Genomic DNA, 9,231 nt, shown 5'->3' with positions numbered 1-9,231 from the left:
TTGAGAGCCCAAAAAGATAAGATCAACTTTCTAATCATGCCAAATTCTTTCAAACTCAATTTGCCCCATTTTGTCAAAAATCTTTTTTTTTTTTTTTGAAAAGAAACTTCTATTCTAAAACTCCCCCCCACACTCAAACATTCCTCAATGTAAGCATGCAAAAAGAATCAGGTACAGGACAAGTAAGAAAAGTAAGGAGGGAAAAACAGTCTGGTGGTATCAAGTCAGAGGAAGGTCCAAGAGAGATAGCTCCTCCACTGTGTTTTGTAAAGCCCTCGTAGAAATGTTTAAGCCTCTGCCCATTAACTGTGAATTTCTTCTTAGTCGACCCGTCCATGATCTCAACTGCACCATAGGGAAAAACATGAGTAACCACAAAAGGACCAACCCATCTAGAACGCAACTTACCAGGCATCAGCTTTAGGCGTGAATTGTAGAGGAGGACTTTATTGCCAACGTTGAACTCCTTCTTGGCAATCAATTTGTCGTGTGCAGCTTTGGTCTTTTCCTTGTAGATCCTGGAGTTCTCATATGGCTCTAACCTTAATTCCTCAAGTTCCTGCAATTAAAGCTTCCGCTGGGAACCAGCTTCTTTCATGTCCACGTTGCATTGCTTCACCGCCTAATAGGCCTTATGCTCGATCTCTACCGGCAGATGACATGCTTTTCCAAAGACCAGTCGATATGGGGACATGCCGATCGGGGTCTTGTAGGCCGTGCGGTAGGCCCAAAGTGCATCTTCCAACCTTTGGCTCCAGTCTTTCCTGTTGGGTTGGACTGTCTTCTCTAGAATCTGCTTGATCTCTCTGTTTGAAACCTTAGCCTGCCCATTGGTCTATGGATGGTAGGGCGTCGCCACTTTATGTAAAACTCCATACTTTCGGAGCATGGATTGCATCTTTCTGTTGTAGAAGTGGGATCCTTGATCACTGATGATGGCCCTGGGAATGCCAAACCAACAGAAAATATGAGATCTAACAAAATCTGCAACCACAGAAGAATCATCAATCCGAGTGGCTTTAGCTTCCACCCATTTCGAAACATAATCCACAGCCAAAAGAATGTACACAAAACCAAAAGAGACAGGAAAAGGACCCATGAAATCAATGCCCCATACATCAATTATCTCACAAAATAATAAAGGTTTCTGAGGCATTTCATTTCTGTGTGAAATTGAACCTGTGTGTTGGCAACGTGTACAGTTCTTACAGAATCCATATGCATCTCTGAAAAGGGATGGCCAATATAACCCGGCATCTAAGACCTTTCTAGTAGTACGTTGCGGACCAAAATGACCACCACATGCAAGAGTGTGACAGAAATGTAGGACAGAGGCAAATTCATGATCAGGGACACACCTCCTAAGGACTTGGTCACTACACAAGCGCCACAAATATGGATCATCCCATACATAGTACTTAGCTTCGCTCTTAAATTTATTTAATTGTGCTTTCTTAAAATGTGCAGGTAATTCAGAAGCAACTAGAAAGTTTACCATGTCAGCATACCAAGGTTCAGTACCATGTAAGTGATAAAGTAACGCATCTAGAAAATTATCTCTGATAGGGGGATGATCCATGTCAGACGAGTCAGGAGAAGCAGGTATCCGGCTTAGGTGGTCGGCGACCAAGTTTTCAGCTCCACTTTTGTTTTTGATCTCAATATCAAATTCCTGGAGTAGTAGCATCCACCGGATAAGCCTAGGTTTTGCATCGGGCTTCTTCAGAAGGAACTTCAGGGCTGCATGATCAGAAAACACAATAACTTTAGATCCCAATAAGTATGATCGAAATTTATCTAAAGCAAAGACAATGGCTAAGAGCTCTTTGTCAGTCGTGGTGTAATTGGCTTGAGCACTGTCCAGGGTACGTGAGGTGTAGGCAATGACATGCGACTTCTTATTCATTCGCTGAGAGAGAACTGCGCCTACTGCAAAGTTGGAAGCATCACACATGAGCTCGAAGGGCAACTCCCAGTTGGGTGGCTGGATGATCGGTGGAGAAGTCAATCACCTCTTAAGTTCCTCAAAGGCTTGCTTGCATTGTTCATCAAACTTGAAATCCACATCCTTTTGGAGGAGGTGGGATAATGGAATTGCAATCTTACTGAAGTCTTGGATGAATCTCCTGTAAAACCCTGCATGGCCAAGGAAAGAGCGAACTTTTCGCACAGACGTAGGGTAAGGTAAAGAAGCAATGACATCCACCTTGGCACTATCGACTGCTATACCTTGTTTGGAGATCACATGACCTAAGATTATGCCCTGCTCAACCATGAAGTGACATTTTTCATAACTCAAAACAAGGTTTTTCTCAACACACCTTTCCAAAACTTTACCCAAGCTAACCAAGCAGTCATCAAATGAGGTGCCATAAACAGAAAAGTCATCCATGAATACTTCCATACAATGCTCAAGAAATTCAGAAAATAAACTCATCATGCCCCGCTGGAACGTACCTGGAGCATTACATAGGCCAAATGGCATCCTTCGGTAGGCAAAAGTGCCAAAAGGACAAGTGAAGGTGGTCTTCTCCTGATCCTCTAGTGCTATGCATATCTGAAAATAACCAGAAAAGCCATCAAGAAAACAATAATGAGATTTACCTGCTAACCTCTCCAACATTTGGTCGATGAATGGAAGGGGAAAGTGATCTTTTCTGGTTGCTTGGTTGAGCTTCCTATAGTCGATGCAGACCCTCTAGCTGTTCTGCACTCTCATGGGCACTAGCTCATTTCTTTCATTAGCCACCACTGTGAAACCTGTCTTCTTGGGGACAACCTGCACTGGACTCACCCATTTGCTATCAGATATAGGATAAATGATACCAGTCGAAAGTAACTTACTTACCTCTTTCTTGACCACATCTAGGATGGTGGGATTGAGTCTCCTCTGTGGCTGCCTCACTGGTCGGGCTCCTTCCTCTAAATGAATCCTGTGCATGCACAAAGAAGGACTAATACCTGGTATGTCCACCAAGGTCTAGCCTATTGCTCGTTTGTTCCTCCTGAGTAGGTCCAGCAATCTCTTCTCTTGGTCAGGGTGGAGGTTGTTGGCTATGAGCATTGGCAACTTCTCTCCCTCCTCCAAGTAAGCATACTTGAGGTTGTCAGGTAAAGGTTTGCACTCCAAGGCAGGTGGTTGTTGGATTGAAGGCAGCAACCTGTTTGTGTCTAAGTCAAGAGAACCATCTGCCTACATGAAATTCTCAGCAAGGGAAACATTCGCCATGGAAGGCTCATGAGAGTTGTGTAAGGCATGCTGAAAACTCATGTCAAATTCAGAAAGATTTAAAAACTCATCTATCTCAGAACAAGCGGCACACTTATTGAATCCATCATGATAATCAGGGCAATGGACACTATCAGGAAAGTCATGGATGGTGGGGAACTCAGAAACAAAGTCAGGAATATCAGCACATGCAACATCAACCATCAAGTCAATAAAATTAACATGCCAGGAGGAATGATCTTCTGAAGGATACTTTATGGAATCGAGAATGTTGAAATGGATAGTATTACCAGCAAATTCCATAGACAAGGTACCCTCATGCACATTAATTATTGTCCTAGCAGTTTTCAAGAAAGGTCTGCCTAGTATCAATGGTGCATGTCCAAGTTTGTTATCATCTTCCATATTTAAAACATAAAAGTCAGCTAGGAAGATAAGATCCTTAACCTTAACCAGCACGTCCTCCAAGACTCCCGTGGGATAGACCGTGCTCCTGTTAGCTAGCTGGACTACCACTCCTGTGGATTTCAATGGGCCAACCTGCAAGGATGCATAAACATACTTAGGCATTACATTAATGGAAGCACCTAAATCTAGCAAAGCATTTGTGAATTGCAGCTCTCCTATAGTGCAAGGAATGGTAAACGTCCCTGGATCTTTGCATTTCAAAGGCATGGCGGGCTAGATTAGGGCTGAGACATTCCTTCCAAGGTTGACCTGCTCATTTCCCTTCAGCTTCCTCTTGTGGGTGCACAAGTCTTTGAGAAACTTGGCATACTTGGGAATCTGTCTGATGGCCTCCAAGAGTGGTATATTGACTTCGACCTTCTGGAAAGTTGTAATACCCAGGAATGATTTGAGGTCATAAATAATATTTGATAAATGGTACAAGTGGAATTATCAAAAGAATAAGGCTTTAGGACACACTATTGCAGTCTTAAAAGACCGAAGTGGCTCGAGGGAGTACCCCAGACCTTAGATAGCCAAGGAAAATGGTATAATATCGACAAGTGATTCGAATTATGATTTTTAGTGATTAAATAAATTGAATCAGGAACAGTTTTCGGTACAGCTATTGACCGGGCTGAGGAAAACCGAATCGACGTAGGAGACATCCGAAAAGTCAACGGAGCATGTTGGGGACTAGTATTTAATGTGTAGAACAACCCTTAAGCGATTTCGGGTTGAATCAAATGGATTTAAGGTCAATTTGACCAATCGGGCCTAAGTGCAATTTTCTAATTTTACCCGAGGGAGGTCAAAATGATAATCTTTCAGGAATCTTGAGGGTCAAATGAGATGTACTAAACTTGTGGGACTTAGAGGTATATTTGGATTTATTAGGGGTGCTTTGGAAGGGGGCAGAAATGTCATTTGGAAAGACAAGGGGGTGAAAGTGCAAATTATCAAACTTGCATAGTGTGAACACAGCAACCAGATTTCGGCCGCCGCAAATCTTTGCACGTGGAGGCCGATCTCGGCAAAGGGATGGCCAAGGGCGACCTGGGGGAGGTGGTAGCCGGCGCGAGGATGCTTGGTGACCAAGCTATGGCCGGTGATTGGCCAGATTTCGACCGGTTTTTGGGTATAAAAGGGGCCGAGGGTTTCGGATTTTGGAGCTCAAAATCGATCGTGTTTTTGGATGTTTTTGAGAGAGTGATTCAGGGGCTTTTGATCCTTGCATCGAGGAGAAGAGATTGGGAGTAATTTGAAGCATTTTGGTGTGAGTTTGAGGGTTGTTCGAGTTCGGCTGAGAATCGGAGGCGGTCCGCCACCGCCGACCTGCAACTGGCCGTTTGGGCCATTTTCCGGCGAGCTTTCGGCCTAAAAATGGTGCCGTTGGGATCGACTCACCGAGGGCTTGAAGGGGGTGTGCTTAGATCGGTCATCGGAGGGGTCGTCGCCGGCGGGTCTTGAGGAAGAAGACGACGCGCGTGGCTGCACGCGCCAGCCTCCACGCGCAGCCACGCGCAGGGCGCGTGAGAGCGCGTGCGAAGGGCTATTTTGGTAATTTTAATTCCAATATTTTTATTTAATTATTCTAGGAATTATTGTGTTGAAATATTTCGGAAAATAGTTGAAGAAATAATTATTTTGGAATTAACGAGGAGAAAATTGGGAGAAAATAGAGAAAATTATGGAAAATTGAGGAAAATGGATTTTAACGCTTCCTTAATTAAATATGGTGTTTAGGAAGTACTGTGGCTCGAGGTTGAGTATAAGTTCAAGCATTTGGGATTTGGCACTCAAACCGAGGCGTTGCACGAGGATCGAGGCGATCTGAATACATTCGAGGTGAGTGGTTTGAATTCAACTTTTCCTTGTTTTGGAAGTGTTCTTAGGTGCTTGTGGTGAGTTCTAGTGAGCGGTTATACCCTCCTGGACATAAATTGTTTTACAAGGCTTTGCTTATGATCATTGTGTCGATATTTGCTACATTGCATTAACTGTTTATTTTAAAATGTTGGTGCATGGCGTGTAAATCTTCATATCATTTGGGGTCAAGTTTAATTGCATCGTTGGGTCCGTATGGGGCGGGATGGGGTCTGCTTGAGATTGGGACAATGTTAATCCAGGTGAACGGGTGTCACACTGGGGGCACTCGAGGGAATAATGTTAAACCAGGTGAACGGGTGTCACGACGGTGCACCCGAGGGATTAACGTTGGACCAGGTGAACGTGTGCCACAGTGGGGCATTCGAGGGATTAAGTATGTCAAGGTGATATCTCGAGTTAGACATGTCTTGCATATTTACGTTTATCTGAGTATGCCATGCTCGTGTGTCTCTCATGCATTGTATGAACTGTTTTATGCCGTCACTTAGATGTTTATCATCTAACTTGGGCTATGCCCCTGGAACGTTTAATGTTCCAGCCAGGAACTGCTGCGGAGGCAAGGATGTGGCCGGTTGAGGGCCAATGGTGCTTAGTTTGTTAAGTCGTTGTAACGTTTGGAGGATTTAACATGCATTTCAGGTTGTAAACGAGTAGTTGTATATAGCAATTTTATCATTTGATCTGTATTATGTATTTTGCTATGGAAATACAATGTAAGAACTATGGTGTTTGGTATTAGTGTATCCGCTGCGTTGTATTAAGACTCGTTTAGGTTATTGATCTTGATAGTTAAACGGGCAAGACTGGGGTTCGCGGGGTTTTGTTTCTGCATGTGAAGATTGTTCTTGAAATACCGCGCGTGTTGAACTTAAAGAAAAAAAAAGGAAAAGAGAAATCCCGGGAATACCCTCATAGTGACACGCCTGGCGAGACGGGGTGTTACAAAAGTCTCCATGATCTCCTTATCCAACTCAGCTTCTGCCCTCTTCTTGTTTTTAGTGGCTCTATGGGGAAAAGGCAATGGATTGTTGTAGGGGTGTTCTCCCTTGTCCTGATCATTGTTGATGTGCTACTTGGCCCTTTGAATTGAGAGAGGCTGCGACTCTTCTTTCCTACCAGTTTCTTCTTATGCCTTCTCTGGAGCATTCACTTCTTTACCACTACGCAGCATGATTGCACTCACATTTCCCTTTTGATTGGATATTAGCTATGAAGGTAGCTGACCCGAACCTTGACTCCTTAGCTCATTTATGTTAGTTGCTAACTGCCCAATTTGTATCTCCAAATTCTGTATGGTGGTGTCAGTCCGTTGTTGGAATTTGAGAGTATTGGCAGCCAATTGCTGCACTATGTCATTCAAGCTCGGTTCTATCTTGGGTAATGTCTGTGCTTGTTGCTTCATTAGTGTGGCATTACTTTGACCTGGTGCATTGAACCTCTATTGGAATGGTTGAGTTGAGGCACCCCCATATCTGAAGTTGGGATGGTCTCTCCAGCCCGGATTGTAGGTGGGAGCATAGGGATCATACCTACTCTGTTGTGGCTGGTGCTGAAACGGTCTTCCAGGGAAGATTCCATTGCATGATTCTGTGTTATCCTGCAATTGTGGGCACTGATCAGTTACATGTGAAGATAATGAACAAATGCCACATACCTGCTGGGGCTGGTTTCGATCAAGGGCTAACTGGCGAACCATTGAAGTGAGTTCCTCCAGCTTATTTTCTATTCTCCTTTGGTCCATAGGTGCAGCAAAACCAACCTCATTGACAGTCTTCATGGGAGTGTTCAACCTGGTACCAAATTGTTGTGCATTTTGAGCCATCTTTGAAATTAAGTCCCGGGCTGCAACTGGTGTCTTTTCCACTAAGGCTCCTCCAGATGCAGCATTCACCCTGTCCATGGGGAGTAAGCCTTCATAAAAATATTGAATGAGGAGCTGGTCACTTATCTGATGATGAGGACAACTAGCACACAACTTCTTGAATCTCTCCCAATACTCATGCAAGCTTTCTCCATTTATCTGTTGGATGCCACAAATGTCCTTCCGGATGGCTGCTGTTCTGGAAGCAGGGAAGAACTTCTCCAGAAATATTCTCCTCAGGCCATCCCAATTGGTAATGGCAGCAGGTGGCAAGTAATACAGCAAGTCTTTGGTAGCTCCATCAAGAGAGAAAGGGAATGCCCTTAGCTTTATTTGTTCTTCATCAACCCCTGGCGGCCTCATGGTGGAGCATACCACATGAAACTCCTTCAGATGCTTGTGTGGATCTTCACCTGCAAGACCATGAAACTTGGGAAGCAAATGTATCAATCCAGGTTTCAGTTCAAAGTTTGCCTCCAATTGAGGATACTGAATGCACAAGGGTTGATAATGCACATCAGGGGCAGCCAATTCTCTAATAGTTCTGTTAGCATTATTCCCATTATTCCTATTCTCATTGCCATTGTTTTCATTGGTGGCCATATTGATCAGGTTAGGTTGGAACTCAAACACAGTATCAGAAACAATGGGAAAGACACTATTAGTCACTGCCCTATCTTGGGATCTAAGTTCTCTTGCTTGTCGCCTAAGGGTTCTATCAATTTCTGGATCTAAATCAATTAGGTCACCCTTAGATGATCTGTTCATGCATTAAATATCAACAAGAATAAAAACTAAACAAAACACACAAGGAAAAATCACATAAACACACCAAGAAAACACAAAATGGCCCAAAAAATGGTCTAAACGTTGGATTTTGGCCAAAATACGCCCTCCTCACTGCATAGAAGTGACTATTTCTCCCCACACCCCCATTCCTTTGGACACCAAAAATCAGGGCATTCCGAGATAGTCGTCGACAGTGAACAGTGCTAGTTATGGCAAAAACAGAAAACAAGAAAACCAAGAACAGAAAAGAAAAGAAGAACAAAGAAAACCGAAAAGGATGAACAAATATATAAGAGAAACCAAAGAGCAAAACACAAAGAAGTAATAAAAGAAAGTAACAAAGAATGAAAGAGAATTAAAAAGAAATCAAAGACAGAAAACAAATCTTGTTATGGCAGAACAGATTGACGGTTCTTCTATATTGTGTCGCACAACTGATCACCTAAAAAGAAACCAGAAACAAAAAAAAATGAAAGTTAGTAATATTAAAAGAAAATCAGTGAAGGAAAAAAAGAAAAGGGTTAGAAATTAGTATCATGTTATGACAGAAATAGTTTTGACGGTTCCCCGGCAATGGCGCCAAAATCTGATCGAGCTGTCGAACACCGATAGATTAGATGAATAATGATTTTGATTTGCAGCAAGGGTGCAACCCAAAGTCGTCTCCCAACGAACCTCAAACGGATCTGTCAAAACAAGACTAAACGGGGGGGGGGGGGATTTGGTGAAAAACAGAAAACAAAATAAACACGAAGACAGTAAACCGAGATGCAACCAGTTGCAACCTTTCCTCCCTACCCGGTTATCATCATCCACCATATAAAGAACCTATTTATCTTTAATCCCCAGATCTAACAAAATATGCTTGACAATAGCCGAAGACTAAATCGAAACAAATATAAAAGTCACAAAAGATCTTCTTGATCAATATACAAGTTTCAATTTCTTTTAGCACACAGATCTAAAACCGACATGAACAATCGCCCACTAAGTTTATGTTGTTTCTTGCAAACCA

General features: G+C 43.0%; 1 non-coding gene across 1 annotated transcript; it reads left to right on the top strand.

The window, feature by feature from the left end:
- Positions 1–7,512: 7,512 nt before the first annotated feature.
- LOC127805407 (small nucleolar RNA R71) lies at positions 7,513–7,616 on the top strand. The gene has a single exon (XR_008024137.1). It is a non-coding gene; the product is annotated as a small nucleolar RNA R71 (small nucleolar RNA).
- The last annotated feature ends 1,615 nt before the right edge of the window (positions 7,617–9,231 follow it).

The sequence above is a fragment of the Diospyros lotus genome, chromosome 6 (genome assembly GCF_014633365.1).
Source record: "Diospyros lotus cultivar Yz01 chromosome 6, ASM1463336v1, whole genome shotgun sequence".
Lineage (NCBI taxonomy): Eukaryota > Viridiplantae > Streptophyta > Magnoliopsida > Ericales > Ebenaceae > Diospyros > Diospyros lotus.
This window is presented reverse-complemented; position numbering and strand designations above follow the sequence as displayed.